The sequence below is a fragment of the Oncorhynchus nerka genome, linkage group LG13 (genome assembly GCF_034236695.1).
Source record: "Oncorhynchus nerka isolate Pitt River linkage group LG13, Oner_Uvic_2.0, whole genome shotgun sequence".
Taxonomy (NCBI): domain Eukaryota; kingdom Metazoa; phylum Chordata; class Actinopteri; order Salmoniformes; family Salmonidae; genus Oncorhynchus; species Oncorhynchus nerka.
This window is the reverse complement of record NC_088408.1, coordinates 38,545,078-38,564,735: the sequence shown is the minus strand read 5'-3', so window position 1 is coordinate 38,564,735 and position 19,658 is coordinate 38,545,078.

The following is a 19,658-nucleotide window of genomic DNA, read 5'->3' as shown; positions in this document are numbered from 1 at the left end:
TTGTTTTAAAGAGCCACACCGATTGACATGTGTTTTTCTGTTGCACATTGGAAAAACGCGATTTCAACGGGCCTCCAGAGTGGCACAGCGGTTTAAGGCACCGCAGTGGTGTAGAGGCGCCATTACAGATCCGGCTTCGATCCCGTGCTGTGTCTCAGAGACCGGACGCAAAATTGGTCCAGCGTCGTCCGGGTTAGGCCTGCCGGGATGTCTTGTTTCATCGCGGTCAGTGTGTCAAGAAATAGTGCGGCTTGGCAGGGTCGTGTTTCGGAGGACGCATGGCTCTCGACTTTATCCACGAAATCGAATTAGTGTCAACAGCTTTTCATCCCATATCAGTGGGCAAATGTACATAATCTAATCAAAACCCAACCTTCATTTACCCGTTGTGACGCACGGATGTTCCAAACTCCGTTTTAGACAAGACTGACGTTATGACCAAAGTTATCCTATTTACACGTCCATTTTTGACACCATAATGACTGTTCGGCTCGTATCAATGCCACGTAGGCCGTTTTCAAAAGACTTCGTTACTTTTTGAAGGCAGTCGCTCTTTAAAGTTATATTACAACGCAATTTCAACCTCATTCTTCCAAAGTGTAATTGACCATTCTTACCACATGATGGTGCCAACATTCTCCTTGTACTTCGAACTGTTCATAACATTGCCTTGCTATGACATGAAACCAGTTTAAAGCTAGAATCCTTAGTTGCTACATCAATTTTTGGAATTAAATGAGTTTTATATACCAATTAGAATAAAACCTGTAAATGCCTCATGAGCTTGGTTTAACTGTCGTACCCCCCATCATAACCCAAACTATAAGCTTGTTTTACTCCAAATGTTTGGAAACAAACATTGTATAGCCTCAAGATGGTTGGTCAGTCCTTGCATCTATAGCCATTTACATTTACATTTAAGTCATTTAGCAGACGCTCTTATCCAGAGCGATTTACAAATTGGTGCATTCACCTTATGACATCCTGTCTATTAATTGAGAGTGGTTACATTTCTCGAGGCTCATTCTTCAGCTTTTTACTTACTGGTGGGCAGATGCTTTGTCATTGTTGCACTAAAACACGGAATTAGCCGTAGGGGGAAACAGCGATACTGGGCGCCCTACCAATGTTGTTATTGTTTTTGTTGTGGGCAGATCTGAGGAGCGTTGCGCAGCATGGTAAAACATTTTTACAGTACATAGTGCTCTACTATCGCACGTGCACTGATGTCCGAGTGGGAAACAAAATGTTTGTTGTCATAACATCGCAAACGAACATGTCTGTTTCACCAATAAGGACTCCAGGTTTAAAGATGCCATATCTGGTGAGTGTGTGACCTAGCTATAACTGAACCAAGACATGACATAATATTAAATACCTCTCCATTATAACATGTTTCAGGTAGTCCTCACTGTTGAATAGTTACCCCAGCGTTCCTGCTGAAATCCCAGCCTGTGTGTATTCCGTTAATCAATGATGTCACCGCGGTATGTGCCCTGCATAAAAGTGAGGGCTGGCTCGAGAGCCTCAAAGCTTTTTGAGTTACAAATGACACTTTATTCCCTATATAGTGTACAAGCTCTGGTCAAGAGTAGTGCACTACCAGTGGTGTAAACTACTTAAGTCGTTTTTTGGGGTATCTGTACTTTACTATTATTATTTTTTGGACCACTTTTACTTTTACTCCACTACATTCCGAAAGAAAGTTATGTACTTTTTTGCTCCTTACAATTTCCGTGACACCCAAATGTACTCGTTACATTTTGAATGCTTAGCAGGACAAGAAAATGGTCTAATTCACACACTTATCAAGAGAACATCCCTGGTCATCCCTACTGCCTATGATCTGGCGGACTCACTAAACAAAAGCTTAATTTGTAAATTATGTCTGAGTGTTGTAGTGTGCCCCTGGCATTCTGTAAATAAAAAAAATAAAAACAATTGTGCATCTGGTTTGCTTAATATAAGGAATTTTAAATGATTTTTGCTTTTGATACCTAAGTACATTTGAAACCAAATACTTTTAGACTTCTACTCAAGTGGTATTTTACTGGATGACTTTCACTTTTACTTGAGTCATTTTCTTTTAAGGTATCTTAACTTTTACTCAAGTATGTAAATGTTGTGCTTTTTCCACCACTGTACTATATAGGGAATATGGTGGCATTTGGTTTTGATTGTTATCGAAAACAAAATAATTTGGTTACAAAAACAAGTTTTATTGCGTATAACTGCTGGTTTTGAGCCACAGATTTGCAAATTGACTGATAGGTCAACTCTTGGCTTGGTTAGTTAGCTAGGTAACTGGCTAATGTTTTTGTTTGAAAAAAATGCATCAATGAAATGCAAATAATGCACTTTGAGATTATTCTGTATAATGAAAAGTGCATTACAAATGTAATAAAACATTTTTTTTTAAATGCATGTGGAAACAGTACCCGCTTTTGTACTTTAACCTGTCATGCCAGTTCCTGATCTTTTGCCAACATCATGTGAGGAGTTGCTTGAAGCGTGAAAGGAATGGGAGACAGAGGAATCCGGCAGTGCTGAGGCAGAGGGCTCGTAAAGAGGACCACTGGCTACTATTCTGAACTTTGTGTGGTGAGCTTTCTGGTGCCCAGAGCTGCTGAGGCATCACCCAAGTGGATGCTGTACAGAGTGGAAGAGGAGAAGTCCAATTGGCTATAAGAGTCAGGCTGGTTCCCAGACTTGCCCTCTTCAAGCTGCCTCTGCTCAAGCCACGAACTGGCCTCTGTTGGATATATTGCTTGTTTGTTTGTGATTGTGAAGTGCTTTGAGATTTCTATTATGGAAAGTGCTATAGAAGTTTAAATTGATATTTGTTGGGATGCAGACGCTGCCATTGACCCCTGTGACCTCGATGTCACTCCTTGTGAAAATCCTGTTCCATAGATTGCAGTTTGTGAAACTAAGAATTCATATGGCTTTTAAAATGAATACTACGTTATAGTGTCCTATATTTACAGCAGGTGTTATAAGGTTGTATATTGGAATACAGTCCCATTCCTGAGGTAGGGGAGCAGAGTTCCTGTCCCATTGTCTTACGTCAGATAGCGCATTGATTCCGCCTGATCTGTCTTGTAATCTCGCAAAGGGTAATGGGATAGCTCGAAAGTAGCTAAACCAAGTGCTGCATGTCTACAACTCAGGGTCATTTAAAAAGGCTAAGCAAGCTTTTTAGGTCATTGACGAAAGAGCTAGCTAACTAGTTAGCTTCACAGGTGATCAGCGTCCTTGCACAGAATATGTTCAGGAGATGGCTTGTTTTTATTTTCTATACTATAAAATCACTGTCACCACGTTTGTAATAATTTAGCTAGCTACAGTTGATGTCGGAAGTTTACGTACACTCAGGTTGGTATCATTAAAACTTGTTTTTCAACCACTCCACAAATTTCTTGTTAAAAAAATATAGTTTTGGCAAGTCGGTTAGGACATCTACTTTGTGCATGACACAAGTAATTTTTCCAACAATTGTTTACAGACAGATTATTTCACTTATAATTCACTGTATCACTATTCCAGTGGGTCAGAAATGTACACACACTAAGTTGACTGTGCCTTTAAACAGCTTGGAAAATTCCAGAAAATGATGTCATGGCTTTAGAAGCTTCTGATAGGCTAACTGACATCAGTTGAATCAATTGGAGGTGTACCTGTGGATGTATTTCAAGGCCTCCCTTCAAGCCCAGTGCCTCTTTGCTTAACATTATGGGGAAATCAAAAGAAATCAGCCAAGACCTCAGAAAAACAATTGTAGACCTCCACAAGTCTGGTTCATCCTTGGGAGCAATTTCCAAACGCCTGAAGGTACCACATTCATCTGTACAAACAATAGTACGCAAGTATAAACACCATGGGACCATACAGCCGTCATACCGCTCAGGAAGGAGACGTGTTCTGTCTCCTGGAGATGAACGTACTTTGGTGTGAAAAGTGCAAATCAATCCCAGAACAACAGCAAAGGACCTTGTGAAGATATTGGAGGACACAGGTACAAAAGTATCTATATCCACAGTAAAACAAGTCCTATATCAACATAACCTGAAAGGCTCCTCACCATGGAAGATGCCACTGCTCCAAAACCGCAATAAAAAAGCCAGACTACAGTTTGCAACTGCACATGGGGACAAAGATCGTACTTTTTGGAGAAATGTCCTCTGGTCGGATGAAACAAAAATAGAACTGTTTGGCCATAATGACCATCGTTGTGTTTGGAGGAAAAAGGGGGAGTCTTGCAAACTTAAAAACACCATCCCAATAGTGAAGCACGGGGGTGGCAGCATCATGTTGTGAGGGTGCTTTGATGCAGGAGGGACTGGTGCACTTCATGAGGAAAGAGAATTGTGTGGATATATTGAAGCAACATCTCAAGACATCAGTCAGGAAGTTAAAGCTTGGTCGCAAATGGGTCTTCCAAATGGACAATGACCCCAAGCATACTTCCAAAGTTGTGGCAAAATGGTTTAAGGTCAACAAAGTCAAGGTATTGGAGTGGCCATCACAAAGCCCTGACCTCAATCCCATAGAAAATATGTGGGCAGAACTGAAAAAGCGTGTGCTGACTCCGTTACACCAGCTCTGTCAGGAGCCATAAGGTGAATGGATGTCATAAGGTGAATGCACCAATTTGTAAGTCGCTCTGGATAAGAGCGTCTGCTAAATGACTTAAATGTAAATGTAGGAGGAATGGGCCAGCATTCACCCAACTTATTGTGGGAAGCTTGTGGAAGGCTACCCAAAACAATTTAAAGGCAATGCTACCAAATACTAATTGAGTGTATGTAAACTTCTGACCCACTGGGAATGTGATGAATGAAAAAAAAGCTTTAATGAATCATTCTCTCTACTATTATTCTGACATTTCACATTCATAAAATATAGTGGTAATCATAACTGACCTAAAACAGGACATTTTTACTAAGATTAAATGTCAGGAATTGTGAAAAACTCAGTTTAAATGTATTTGGCTAAGGTGTATGTAAACTTCCGACTTCAACTGTATGAAACGACCCTGGGTTTATAACCACGGAAATCGTCCCTGCTGCACGAGCATGCTTTTACGGCACAGTCGATAACGCGCCGGACCTCGGGCTCAAAGGTCGAGGGTTCGAGACCTGCTCCCTGCTGTTTCATTACATGTATATAGTTATTCGACCTATTTCTTGAAGAGTCATAAGAGAGCGCAGTAGTATAAAAAATTGGGAACTATGTTTCATTTATGAATGGTGGATGCTCAATATCAAATTTGAATACAAGTTCCACATCCTACAAGACAGATTGGTCACAGTTTCTAAACCCAGAGGCAACGCTTGCGCAACAGACCAAGCAGACCAGGCCAGCGTTTGGGGTTTGAGGAGTCAATGAGAGAAGTGAACAATTATTCCTTAGTTTTTAATTTTCTCTGTATCTAAAGGCACAATGTGGATTCAAGCCAATGTCTTTAGTTGAACAAGTTATTACTTGAGCCTCATGAAAGTGACAAACTGACACGTTTTCACTACTTTATATCGAAGGAGTACCTTTGATTTTATGATTTGCACATGCGCAGTTCGGTGCAAGAAGATCGCTAGACCCGATAAAGTGTTTCTACGTGTGAGCTTAGCTAGCCAATGTCGCCATGACATCGCCTACAAGTGTGATCTAGGTTTTGTATTGGAAAAGCAGTGGACAGAACGCAAAAGGAGGGGGGCAGAGCCAATCACGAGCTAATGAGATCCTATTGGCGCATTCTAGCATGTATTTGCATATTTCCGTTAGGGAACACCTACTCTGAAGTGGGCGTGTGCAATAACTTAATTCGCCAATGCACTCCTTCTAAATGCGCATTTTTAAATCTAGTTTATGAGGTGATAGCGGCGGATGAATGGCACGACAAATCCGTAGTTTATGCCCATACCATAATCCCACCGCCACCATGTGAACCTGTATGTAAAACCTACACTCGATCCCTCCGATGTCAACAACTACAGACCAGTATCCCTTCTTTCTTTTCTCTCCAAAACTCTTGAACGTGCCGTCCTTGGCCAGCTCTCCCGCTATCTCTCTCAGAATGACCTTCTTGATCCAAATCAGTCAGGTTTCAAGACTAGTCATTCAACTGAGACTGCTCTTCTCTGTATCACGGAGGCCCTCCGCACTGCTAAAGCTAACTCTCTCTCCTCTGCTCTCATCCTTCTAGACCTATCGGCTGTGTCCCCCAGGGCTCTGTTCTAGGCCCTCTCCTATTCTCGCTATACACCAAGTCACTTGGCTCTGTCATAACCTCACATGGTCTCTCCTATCATTGCTATGCAGACGACACACAATTAATCTTCTCCTTTCCCCCTTCTGATGACCAGGTGGCGAATCGCATCTCTGCATGTCTGGCAGACATATCAGTGTGGATGACGGATCACCACCTCAAGCTGAACCTCGGCAAGACGGAGCTGCTCTTCCTCCCGGGGAAGGACTGCCCATTCCATGATCTCGCCATCACGGTTGACAACTCCATTGTGTCCTCCTCCCAGAGCGCTAAGAACCTTGGCGTGATCCTGGACAACACCCTGTCGTTCTCAACTAACATCAAGGCGGTGGCCCGTTCTTGTAGGTTCATGCTCTACAACATCCGCAGAGTACGACCCTGCCTCACACAGGAAGCAGCGCAGGTCCTAATCCAGGCACTTGTCATCTCCCGTCTGGATTACTGCAACTCGCTGTTGGCTGGGCTCCCTGCCTGTGCCATTAAACCCCTACAACTCATCCAGAACGCCGCAGCCCGTCTGGTGTTCAACCTTCCCAAGTTCTCTCACGTCACCCCGCTCCTCCGCTCTCTCCACTGGCTTCCAGTTGAAGCTCGCATCCGCTACAAGACCATGGTGCTTGTCTACGGAGCTGTGAGGGGAACGGCACCTCAGTACCTCCAGGCTCTGATCAGGCCCTACACCCAAACAAGGGCACTGCGTTCATCCACCTCTGGCCTGCTCGCCTCCCTACCACTGAGGAAGTACAGTTCCCGCGCAGCCCAGTCAAAACTGTTCGCTGCTCTGGCCCCCCAATGGTGGAACAAACTCCCTCACGACGCCAGGACAGCGGAGTCAATCACCACCTTCCGGAGACACCTGAAACCCCACCTCTTTCAGGAATACCTAGGATAGGATAAAGTAATCCTTCTCACCCCCCACCCCCCTTAAAAGATTTAGATGCACTATTGTAAAGTGGCTGTTCCACTGGATGTCTTAAGGTGAACGCACCAATTTGTAAGTCGCTCTGGATAAGAGCGTCTGCTAAATGACTTAAATGTAAATGTAAATGTAAATGTGACACTGTTCACAACGTTGACAACAGCAAACACTGTTGCCCACACAACGCCATTCACATGGTCTGCTGGTGTGAGGCAGGTTGGACGCACTGCCAAGTTCTCTAAAACAAAGTTGGAGGTGGCTTATGGTCTCAAAATGAACATTCGTCAAAAGCTCCGGTGGACATTTCTGCAGTCAGCATGCCAATTGCACGCTCCCTCAAAGCTCGAGACATCTGTGGCATTGTGTTGTGACAAATCTACACATTTTAGAGTGGCCTTTTTTTGTCCCCAGCACAACGTCCACCTGTAATGATCCTGCTGTTTAATCAGCTTCTTCTGCCACACCTCTCAGGTGGATGGAATATCTTGGCAAAGGAGAAATGCTCACTAACAGGGATGTAAACAAATTTCTCCACAAACTTTGAGATAAGCTTTCTGTGCATATCGAACACTCCTGGGATCTTTTATTTCAGCTCATGAGACATGGGACCAACACTTTACATGTTGCGTTTTATATTTTTGTTCAGTGTAAAAACAGCCATCTCCTCCCACTGCCAGTCCCACTGGGCTTCCTCTCATCACAATATTTGGTAGTGAGTGGAAACGCCAACTGGATGCTTCACACTTCTACATCCGTGGAAATATCTGGCTCATTGTTCTGTGGTACTGTCTTTATATAGTTTGAGGGACAAGCATTGCAAAGTAGTGACGCCATCTGATGTGAGACAATCTCCCTGTCCTTAATACTGTCATGGTTCCAATGCAGTCTCGGTCCAACTCTCTACATGGAGAAATTGGAACATTAGGCATTCTCCATACAGGGTGTTGGGTTTCCTAGGCTGACAGGACAAGGCTGTGAGAGGAGAAAAGTTCTCTTCAAATCTCCTACTTTGTGGGGCAACACCTTGCATAAGACTTCCTTGTGATGGTACACAACCTTTCACTCTTGTCTTTTCAGACAACGGTTCTAAAATTAAAGGTGCACTGATGCATATACAATAGTTATGGCTTATTACTAATGGAGAAATATGCCCAGAAGTATTTTAAAACTTTGTTTCCACTTGGTTATAGGAGCAGATGAGACAATGCACTTTAATGTACAGGAGTGATTCCGTAAATGAACACAGCCTGTCCATAGTTAAGTGTAGGCTGAATGTGTCGTCTGAAATCCAGACAAAACATAATTGTAGAAATGCACAGTCTTAAAACTGTTCAGATTGATAAACTATTTGCATAATTTGGATCTGATTTATCGAGGATGCACAAGTGAGAAACGCACAACAATCAATCTTTTTAGTGTCTCAAAAAAAAGGCATAGGGATGGAAATCCAGCGTGGAAACTACCTGTCTGTTCCCATTAAAAAGTGTATTTTTCCTCATTTACCGTAACACTTCACAATAACACAGAGTACAGGTCTTCCTAGGCATCCCCGTAGAACCATTGTGGATTTGACTGCGGTCATAAATTACAAGCAGACAAGGGGTGATTGCTCCTCAAAGGGAGAACAAGTGGATGAGACAGGTTTAGGGAGAGTTATTCAAATGAATTGCATGGAGAAAGAATATTGTAAAAACTAAATTGGGCTCTATAGAATGGGATATGTTATCCCCCCCCCCCCCCCAACATATTTACAGTACCTTCAGATTCTATTCATACCTGTTAATGCAGGTTGCCTATTTTAAATGCACTGGGTGAAGGTAGGAGATGATACAGGTGTCCTGTTTAAAGGACAAGGAATAGAGAGAGACTTGAGCTCCCTTTATATTGTCTCCAGTCAAACATAATTCATCATAAATCAATGGAATTATGTGCTAAAAATAAACAGGAACAAATGCATTAGGATATTTTACAACATAATAATATTCCTTGTCATACACAGTAAAACAATAGGTGTTTATGAGCTCCTTTTGGGCTCCAGAGTGGCGCAGAAGTCTAAGGCACTGTACCTCAATGCTAGAGGCGTCACTACAGACCCTGGTTCGATCCTGGGCTGCATCACAACCGGGCGTGATTGGGAGTCCCATAGGTCTGCACACAATTGGCCCAGTGTTAACCCGGGATAGGGTTTGGCCGGGGTAGATGGCAAATAATAATTTATTCTTAACGGACTTGCCTGGTTAAATCAAATTTAAAAAACATCTCAAGAGAGCCAGTAGCCAAACCATAATTCTCTCCGAAGCATTTACAAAATATATTAAGGCATTACTATACATATTAACTTTACTACCCATACACAGCAACATCAAAATATTCTACCACTAATAAACAGGGCATCTAAATGCACAGAAATGAAAAAGAAAGTACAATGTAGACAATATTGTGGGTTACTTACATTTGTGTATTGGACGCATAGAAAACAGAAATAAAATGGATAATGCTGGAGAGGTTCTTCTTTAAAGTTTTATGGTAACTGTTGGGATAACAGAAAAATAAATAAAAACCACCAACCCACTCTTTCGGGCCTAGTGGTTAGAGTGTTGGACTAGTAACCGAAAGGTTGCAAGTTCAAATCCCCGAGCTGACAAGGTACAAATCTGTCGTTCTGCCCCTGAACAGGCAGTTAACCCACTGTTCCTATGCTGTCATTGAAAATAAGAATTTGTTCTTAACTGACTTGCCTAGTAAAATAAAGGTAAAATAAAAATTATATCCCTACACAAGCTCAAGTTCCTGTGAGGCTAGAGCATTCACAGACAGGATTCCATTTAATGTCTCTGCAGAAGAGTCCCAAAGAAGGCTCATCTACACTCACAATGATGCCTGTTTTCTCCGATTTCCTCTCCGTTTGTGCTGTGCGGATGATAACCAAAGTAATAACCGCTACAAAGTCCACTTTATTAGCATGTAACATGTCAGGATCCCTCTGTTGACAAGGAACATCATGTTACTTCACTCCTTTATTTCCACTCTTCTCAAATTCCGCCGGATAGGAGACATTTTGGACAGCTCTTATTCTTGTCACCTCTGTCTCCTTCACCCTAACAGGACACTTCAGAAATGCTGGAGAGGTTCTTTACAACTGCCTGGATTGTTTGGCGCTGACCTGAAAGACAGAAGAAACTCAGGTATTTAATAAGTGAATGGGTGGCAGGTGCGCTCAGAGCATAGAGATGTATAACATGGCCAGCACCACTGTGGACTGATATGTTGTGCTCTCTATACATCTCTATGGCTCAGAGATGCCTGCAATTAAAGGGACAGTTAACTAAAAAGTGTCGGAAAAATTTGAGCCTTTTCCTCATCCGCCCCAAAAGTAGTCTCTGCTGGTTTTGCTATTGCTCTACAAAGGCTCTCCAAGTGGCCTGGTTTAATTTGGGTCATCCTTGACCTCAGGCAAGGGAATCAGACGGTCCCCCGTTCTGAGATAAGTTTTGAAGTTGGCCCAGAAGTTGTAAGCCATGATTGGCTATGGCACCAGTGCCTTTGACCAACAAGATTACTGTCAGTATAGATAGCTTGGGGCAGAGAGCTGTCACGCCGCCCCATGAGGAAGAAGTTGGGAGTGACTGGGTCTGCTCAGGAAGGAGAATGATGAAGGGGAGTGGTACTGCCGCCCCATGGAGCACCATGGGTGGTGGTTCTTGAGGAGGGCGGCGTGCCTCAATGGCAGTTGGAGGAATGGGGTACCATTTGTCACCTGTCTGAACAATACTATGTGGATCTGACCACTCTGTCCCTTGAGGGGGAGGTGTAGTTGGTTAGTATGCCACAGGAATTGGCCTTGTAGGGTCCTCTTCCCCAGGAGCCAGGTTGAACTCAGATGAGAGGGTGAGATGACTGTTTAGAGACAGATGTGGCCTTGGGAATCCTGGGTACTGAGATAAGCTAAGGCCCCATAGGCTCACTCTGATGAGTCACAGAAAGTGTGCAGTTCACGTTCTACCATCTGATTGTCTGCCCATTGGGGCATATAGCATCTGGGAATGGTTATGGTGGAGAGATCTGAGAGCTCACTTTCCCATGTCTTCCATCTGTCCATCAGGCAGTCAGGCAGTATGGGGTATGGGGTCACCTGAGTAGGCTTTGAAGACAGTTGTCAATGTAGAAGGTGTGCTTGACCAACTCCTGAACATCTGTGTTGCCATCATGGTGGTCCCGAGCATGTCTCTGGAGGGCATAGATGGCACAGCAGGGACTATAAATAGTTTTGAAGGGTAGGATCTGTCATTCATAGGTGCTGGGCTCTGCTTCTCGGTCGAAATCCCTCCAAATTAACCTGAGGAGTGACCTGTTGGAGGGGTGAAGGTACACATGGTGAAACATGTCTTTGATATCGCCGCTTATAGCCACTGTGTGTTGCCTAAACATGAGGAGCACTCCGAGCAGGGAAGGACCAAGGGTTGGTCCTGGTAGTAGGCATTCATTCAGAATCTGACCGTTGTGCTGATAGGAGCAGTTGAACACTAGTCTACATTTGCCGCTGTGTTGCTCAACAAGGTGGTGTAGCAGAATCCAGGATCCAGGGATCCTTCCTCGGCATAGGGAGTGAATTTGGTGACACAGCCTGAGGTTACAAGCTTCTGGATCTCTTGATGATGGATTTCTTGGTCAGCCTTGGGTTCTTTAGCAACTGACCCTTAGTGCCACGAATGGAAGGCATCACTGCTTGTTTTGTAGCATGAAGCTGTGGGCTCTTCGGGGGCCGGAGTAGAGGTGTTACATATCTCTGGACCCCATCCACTAAGGTTCTTGTTGTATTTTCCTCCATGAGTTTCAAAGCACACTGATCTTGTTTGGAACGTGTGAATTTCTCTCCGTTCTGATATCCACCTGCCATAGCTTCTCTACATTCTTCAGGAGTTCAGTGGCCGGGGAAGCAATGCTAGTGAATAGGCATTTATGAACGACTGTGTGCGGCATCAGGTTTTCCAGGCCCTGCACAGCACAGCCCAGCCAAACAAGGTTTGAACAGTGACAGGGCCTCCCAGAGGGCCGGTAGGGACTGGCTCGATGGGGACCAGCAGCTGTGATTGTCAGACCATATGAGCAAAAGAGGCCGTGCCCTGTGGATATGTGGCAGCAGCAAGTCCTTCAGGTGTGGGTAGAGGGCACGACAAAACCTATTCCTCCTCAGGAGACTGAAAAGATTTGGAAGGGTCCTCAGATCCTCAAAAGGTTTCTACAGCTGCACCCTCGAGAGCATCCTGACGGGTTGCATCACTGACTGGTATGGCAACTGCTCGGCCTCCGACTGCAAGGCACTACAGAGGGTAGTGCGTACGGCCCAGTACATCACCGGGGCCAAGCTTCCCGCCATCCAGGACCTCTATACCAGGCGGTATCAGAGGAAGGCCATCAAAAATGTCAAAGACTCCAGCCACCCTAGTCATAGACTGTTCTCTCTTCTACTGCACGTCAAGTGGTACCGGAGCGCCAAGTCTAGATCCAAGAGGCTTCTAAACAGCTTCTACTCCCGAGCCATAAGACTCCTGAACATCTAATCAATTGGCTACCCAGACTATTTGCATTGCCCCGCCCTCTCTACACTGCTGCTACTATGTTATTATTTATGCTTAGTCACTTCAATAACTCTACCTACATTTACATATTACCCCGACACCGGTGCCCCCGCATATTGACTCTCTACCGGTACCCCCTGTATATAGCCCTGCTATTGTTATTTTTTCTTAACACTGCGTTGTTGGTTAAGGGCTTGTAAGTCAGCATTTCACTGTAAGGTCTACACCTGTTGTATTCGGTGCATGTGACAAATAACATGTTATTTTATTTGAAGCGTATCAGAGAGGGAGATGTGCTCGGCTAAGATGAGAATATCTGCCGTGCAAGCGTTGTGGACTTGATACCAGTTGTCACTGTCTCCTTCAGGGCATATGATGAATGACACAGAAGCTCTACTTACTTTCAGTACATCTTGACATATATTTTGAAAGCTCAGTTCTTCTGGTTCAATCCTCTAACCCAAGGCAGTAGGCAACAGCAAGGAGAATGATGGAACGTTCAGAGCCCTCATCAAGAATGGCATGTGTCTCCATCACCTCCTCACCATGATGTAGTATGACTCCACTTTTAACGTCACCCGTGGTGAGCGGTTTGGGCGGTCAGGGTAGATGACCCCCGTCTTGGCTTTGTCGGTGCTTACCATAAGGGCGCTCCTGTGCTTTTGTGTTATAACCTCATGTAGCACGGTGTGGTGTAACTCCTTGCAGTCTTTTGGCCCTTGCTTTCACCTGGAACCAGTCAGACAGGTTCTGGCGGTTATAGGGTTGGACTACTCCATCTCCTAAGATACCACGAGTCAAGCAGTTCTAAATAAACCCCTCACAGTATGCAGCTGGCTGTTTACCCAGCAACCTGTCCACATGTGAACCACACTTGAGCTCACTGCCCTGGTCACCTTCCAATGTCCAAAGCATGCCTATCAAGGGTTGGATGGAGAGAGTGAATTCTTGGACGGCTGTGTCATCTCCTACCCTCACATGTAACACGTTGAGGATGATGCCAATTTCACGCTGCATGAGCTGATGGGGCATTCCATACTTGGCATTCAGGGCATTGAGAGCTGAGGTGTATGGCCTGGTGTCGTACATGTATAACTTCTCCAGTTTCTGCGCACCTGGCAGTTTCAGACGATCCAGGAGCACTTGAACCTTGTACTGCCCTGAGAGGTGACCATGGTTACCTAGGAGGCTGTCTAGGGCCATTATCGAGTGGATGAAATCGCTCTCTTTCCCACTTTCGAAGTAAGGCAGCTAACAGTAGGTCTTGGAATACCATAAGCGGAGGCAACAAGGAGCTCCATCTTGTTGGCCCACTTGTCTGGCTGTGGCAGCGATAGAGAGAGAAAGGGGTCAAGGTGTTCCACCCCTATCAGTTGCTAAGTGGAAGTCCGGGAGGATAGCTGTGCTAGTGGATCAGAGCCAGGGCCAGACTGGGCCCCCTGGCCATCTTCTGGTGGGCGTGGCCCAGAAGGTTGATGTGGGTTTCGAACCCAGCTAAGCAGGGAAGGCTGGGGTAGGTTACCAATTTGGATCCCACTGGCAGTCCAGAACCCTGCTTGGAAGCACTGGCTGAGGTGGGGTTTGAGTTTGGACCCCAATGGTCTCTGAAGGCTGAGGAGGTTTTGGAGCCAGGCGTGGCATAGGAAAAGGTGGGGTTTGAACTCCACTCGTCTATGGATGAGGCGGTGGTTTTGGGCCGGGTGTAGGAAGAGGCCTATAAGGTGATGGTGAAAGAGATTGTGGTGATGGTCACTGATCCTGTGATCCATTTTGATCTTGAAACTCCAATTTCATCCTGATCTCGATCTTGAACCTGCACCTCCTCCTGATCCGGACCTGGATCTTGAACCTGTGACTCACATTCTGACTCTTCACTGGCAGAGCAGAATGACAACATGACAGGCTGTGGTGCTATGCCTGCTCTGTAGGCCCCTCCTCCTGCTGTTGAAGAGGGCCATGAGCTCCATGGTGGGGGTCAGGCTCAACCATTTGTTGATTGTGATTCACCACTTTACTGTTGGTTCCTTTCTAAGAAGGCTGCTATCATCCGCGCCTCCTCAAATTCAAATTCAAATTTATTTATATAGCCCTTCGTACATCAGCTGATATCTCAAAGTGCTGTACAGAAACCCAGCCTAAAACCCCAAACAGCAAACAATGCAGGTGTAAAAGCACGGTGGCTAGGAAAAACTCCCTAGAAAGGCCAAAACCTAGGAAGAAACCTAGAGAGGAACCAGGCTATGTGGGGTGGCCAGTCCTCTTCTGGCTGTGCCGGGTAGAGATTATAACAGAACATGACCAAGATGTTCAAATGTTCATAAATGACCAGCATGGTCGAATAATAATAAGGCAGAACAGTTGAAACTGGAGCAGCAGCACAGTCAGGTGGACTGGGGACAGCAAGGAGTCATCATGTCAGGTAGTCCTGGGGCACGGTCCTAGGGCTCAGGTCCTCCGAGAGAGAGAAAGAAAGAGAGAATTAGAGAGAGCATATGTGGGGTGGCCAGTCCTCTTCTGGCTGTGCCGGGTGGAGATTATAACAGAACGTGGCCAAGATGTTCAAAAGTTCATAAATGACCAGCATGGTTGAATAATAGTAAGGCAGAACAGTTGAAACTGGAGCAGCAGCATGGCCAGGTGGACTGGGGACAGCAAGGAGTCATCATGTCAGGTAGTCCTGGGACATGGTCCTAGGGCCCAGGCCAGTTGAAACTGGAGCAGCAGCATGGCCAGGTGGACTGGGGACAGCAAGGAGTCATCATGTCAGGTAGTCCTGGGGCATGGTCCTAGGGCTCAGGTCCTCCGAGAGAGAGAAAGAAAGAGAGAAGGAGAGAATTAGAGAACGCACACTTAGATTCACACAGGACACCGAATAGGACAGGAGAAGTACTCCAGATATAACAAACTGACCCTAGCCCCCCGACACATAAACTAATGCAGCATAAATACTGGAGGCTGAGACAGGAGGGGTCAGGAGACACTGTGGCCCCATCCGAGGACACCCCCGGACAGCCTCCTCCAGATCCCTTTCAACTTGCTGTAGACATCGCTGTCTTTCTAGCAGTTTGACTATGGTTTCACATGCTTCTAAGGCTTGTCGTGTTTGGGTGTCCAAGTGTCTATACTCGTCAGCTTGAGTGTCCTCTATGATTTGGTATTTAAGGTGCTTCATACGCTTCCGGAGATCAGAAGCTTGTGAGTCACTCAGGGCCTCTGATGGGACTCCACTCCCACTAGGGTTGAATAGCGAGAACCCGGATACCAAGATTTAATGGGATTCACCACCCAAAACCACTCTTTTCACGGGATAAATAACTGCGAGAAACCGGTAAATTATAATAATGTATTTATATGAGCAGCATGGTGTGAACTGTTCAATTATATGCAATGTCTAAATCTGGCTTCTCTATGGCCTCTGCATGATGAATCAGTGCTCAGGGTGGGGACAGACAGCCCATCTCACAATGCATGTCGACCTTTCACCTCACTATGGTCACATTGTTTCTTGTGATAGATAGGCCTACATTTGCTGCAGCATAGCCTATGCTACAGTAATATAAAGACAGAATGCACTTCTAATTTACCCATCTGTCTTTCGGTTGTCACCTTGTTTTTAATTGTAAAGATGTATTTTTTTGTTATTGCAGCTGCAGAGTTTTAAAACCGCCTATCATTGTTTTAAATCAGTACACGTGCGAGCACTCTATCGCAATCTTTCTCTCTCTCCATCAACTCTATTCAAATTGCATCCATAATATATAATCCTGTTCTAGACTGATATATAGCCCAATATTTAGATGTTCTAGCCTACCGTTTTCTGGTAATACATTCAATGCAGTATTAGCCTTATATTTAGCTAATTAAGGATTGGTTATGCATAATAAGCTTCTAATTTATAGCCTCTGTCTCCTGCTCAATATGCAAGCACCTACAGTTGAAGTCGGACATTTACATACACTTAGGTTGGAATCATCAAAACTCATTTTTCAACCACTCCACAAATTTCTTGTTAACAAACTATAGTTTTGGTGAGTCGGTTAGGACATCTACTTTGTGCACGACACAAGTAATTTTTCCAACAAGTGTTTATAGACAGATTATTTCACTTATAATTCACTGTATCACAATTCCAGTGGGTCAGAAATGTACATACACTAAGTTGACTGTGCCTTTAAACAGCTTGGAAAATTCCAGAAAATGATGTCATGGCTTTAGAAGCTTCTGATTGACTAACTGACATCATTTGAGTCAATTGGAGGTGTACCTGTGGATGTATTTCAAGGCCTACCTTCAAACTCACTGCTTATTTGCTTGACATCATGGGAAAATCAAAAGAAGAAGAAAAATAATTGTAGACCTCCACAAGTCTGGTTCATCCTTGGGAGCCAATTTCCAAACGCTTGAAGGTACCACGTTCATCTGTACAAACAATAATACGCAAGTATAAACACCATGGGACCACGCAGTCGTCATACCGCTCAGGAAGGAGATGCATTCTGTCTCCTAGAGATGAACGTACTTCAATCCCAGAACAACAGCAAAGGACCTTGTGAAGATGCTGGAGGAAACAGGTACAAAAGTATCTATATCCACAGTAAAATTAGTCCTATATTAACATAACCTGAAAGGCTGTTCAGCAAGGAAGATGCCACTGCTGCAAAACCGCCATAAAAAAGCCAGACTACTGTCATATCCTGACCTTAGTTCCTTTTTTATGTCTCTGTTTTAGTTTGGTCAGGGCATGAGTTGGGGTGGGCATTCTATGTTTTTTATTCTATGTTTTTTGTATTTCTGTGTTTGGCCTGGTATGGTTCCCAATCAGAGGCAGCTGTCAATCTTTGTCTCTGATTGAGAACCATATTTAGGCAGCCTGTTTTCCCACTATGATTTGTGGGTAGTTATTTTCTGTTTAGTGTGTTTGCACCTGACGGAGCTGTTTCGGTTGTTTCTTTTGTTCCTTGTTGTAGTTAGTGTTCCGTTTATTAAAATAATGATGAACACTTACCACTCTGCATCTTGGTCCTCACCTTCTTCAACCTTGGTCCTCACCTTCTTCCAGTTTGCAACTGCACATGGGGACAAAGATCATACTTTTTGGAGAAATGTCCTTGGCCATAATGACCATTGGAAGAAAAAGGGGGAGGCTTGCAAGCCGAAGAACAACCTCCCAACCGTGAAGCACGGGGGTGGCTGCATCATATTGTGGGGGTGCTTTGCTGCAGGAGGGAGTGGTGCACTTCAGAAAATAGATGGCATCATAAGGGTTGAAAATGATGTGGATATATTGACGCAACGTACTTCCAAAGTTGTGGCAAAATGGCTTAAGGTCAAAAAGGCAAGGTATTGAAGTGGCCATCACAAAGCCCTGACCTCAATCCTATAGAACATTTGTGGACAGGACTGAAAAAGTGTGTGTGAGCAAGGAGGCCTATAAACCTGACTCAGTTACACCAGTTCTCTCAGGAGGAATGGGCCAAAATTCCTCCAACTTATTGTGGGAAGCTTGTGGAAGGCTACCCAAAACTTTTGACCCAAGTTAAACAATTTAAGGGCAATGCTACCAAATACTAATTGAGTGTATGTAATCTTCTGACCCACTGGGAATGTGATGAAAGAAATAAAATCTTTAATAAATAATTCTCTCTACTATTATTCTGACATTTCACATTCTTAAAATAAAGTGGTGATCCTAACTGACCTAAGGCAGGATATTTTTACTAGGATTAAATGTTAAATGTCAGGAATTGTTAACTGAGTTTAAATATATTTGGCTAAGGTGTATGTAAACTTCCGACTTCAACTGTATGCTCCTCCGCTGGCCTTGCCGTAAAAAAAAAGATACTTAGATCTTGCATGCAGGAAAAGATAGACTAGAATGGCTTGCTAGACATTCTGTTTTTAGAATTGTTTTTACCAATAGAATATTCAAAGAGGGACGCAAGCTCTTTTTGACTGAATATTAAATACAGAACTCCTGGGTAGTTTGAAAGAAGAGCGAATGAGCGATGGCAGTAGGCTATAGCAGTTATTTATTCAGACCCATAACCATTCAATCTTTGTGAAGAGAAGTGAAATTATTTTGCATCTAATTCTAGTCCTATGTTATTCATGGATGTCATTAGAATGACGACGATAAGGACAGCACAACTTATTTAATTTAACTGATGAAAGTGAGGAAGGAATGAAGCAACACTAGAGAGAGAAAGAGGCAGGCTATTAACATTAGGGAAAATATTATCAAAGGTATTTCTGTTTTTCTGTCATGTGTAATGTCGTGGAAATTACCACCAGGGACACCTGAAGTCAATCTTAAATGAATCATTCTTTATTATCAGCAAGCTGGAGAGGTTCCAACAAACTTAATGTGCCAAGTAGTTTGCGTCTATCAGGAGCTCAGCCGGGGCAGTCCCGTTAGTTCTCGTCTACTGCTTACACAGATAAGTTATATATGCATGATTTAGCTTATTCATTACTCAAAATTAATTGATTAACGTTTGGTTCATGCATGTGACCAACCAATAACTCATGAGGCTTCTTCTCTCCAAGCTGAGACCTTGAAACTGAGACACCCCTTTCGGTTCTCATAACAATGTTGCTTGCAGTGGTTCCTCCTTTAAAAGTTGTGTCATACTGCAGAACACCTTGCCGGCTGCTTCAGCATTCTATGGCATGGTATTTCGTTGTCAGACATTTTTTACATTTAATGCAAGTTAGTGCTAGTTTGACCACCAGAGGGTAACTTTGAGAACCATCTGATAGTCTCCCATATCGGCATTACTAGAGAATTTTTTATTTTTTTGTCATAACAGTACATGGGATTTATTTTAAGAAATTTGGCTTAATTAATTAGATTAATATTATGTTTTTTCTATTCTGAGAAAAACTAAACTAAACC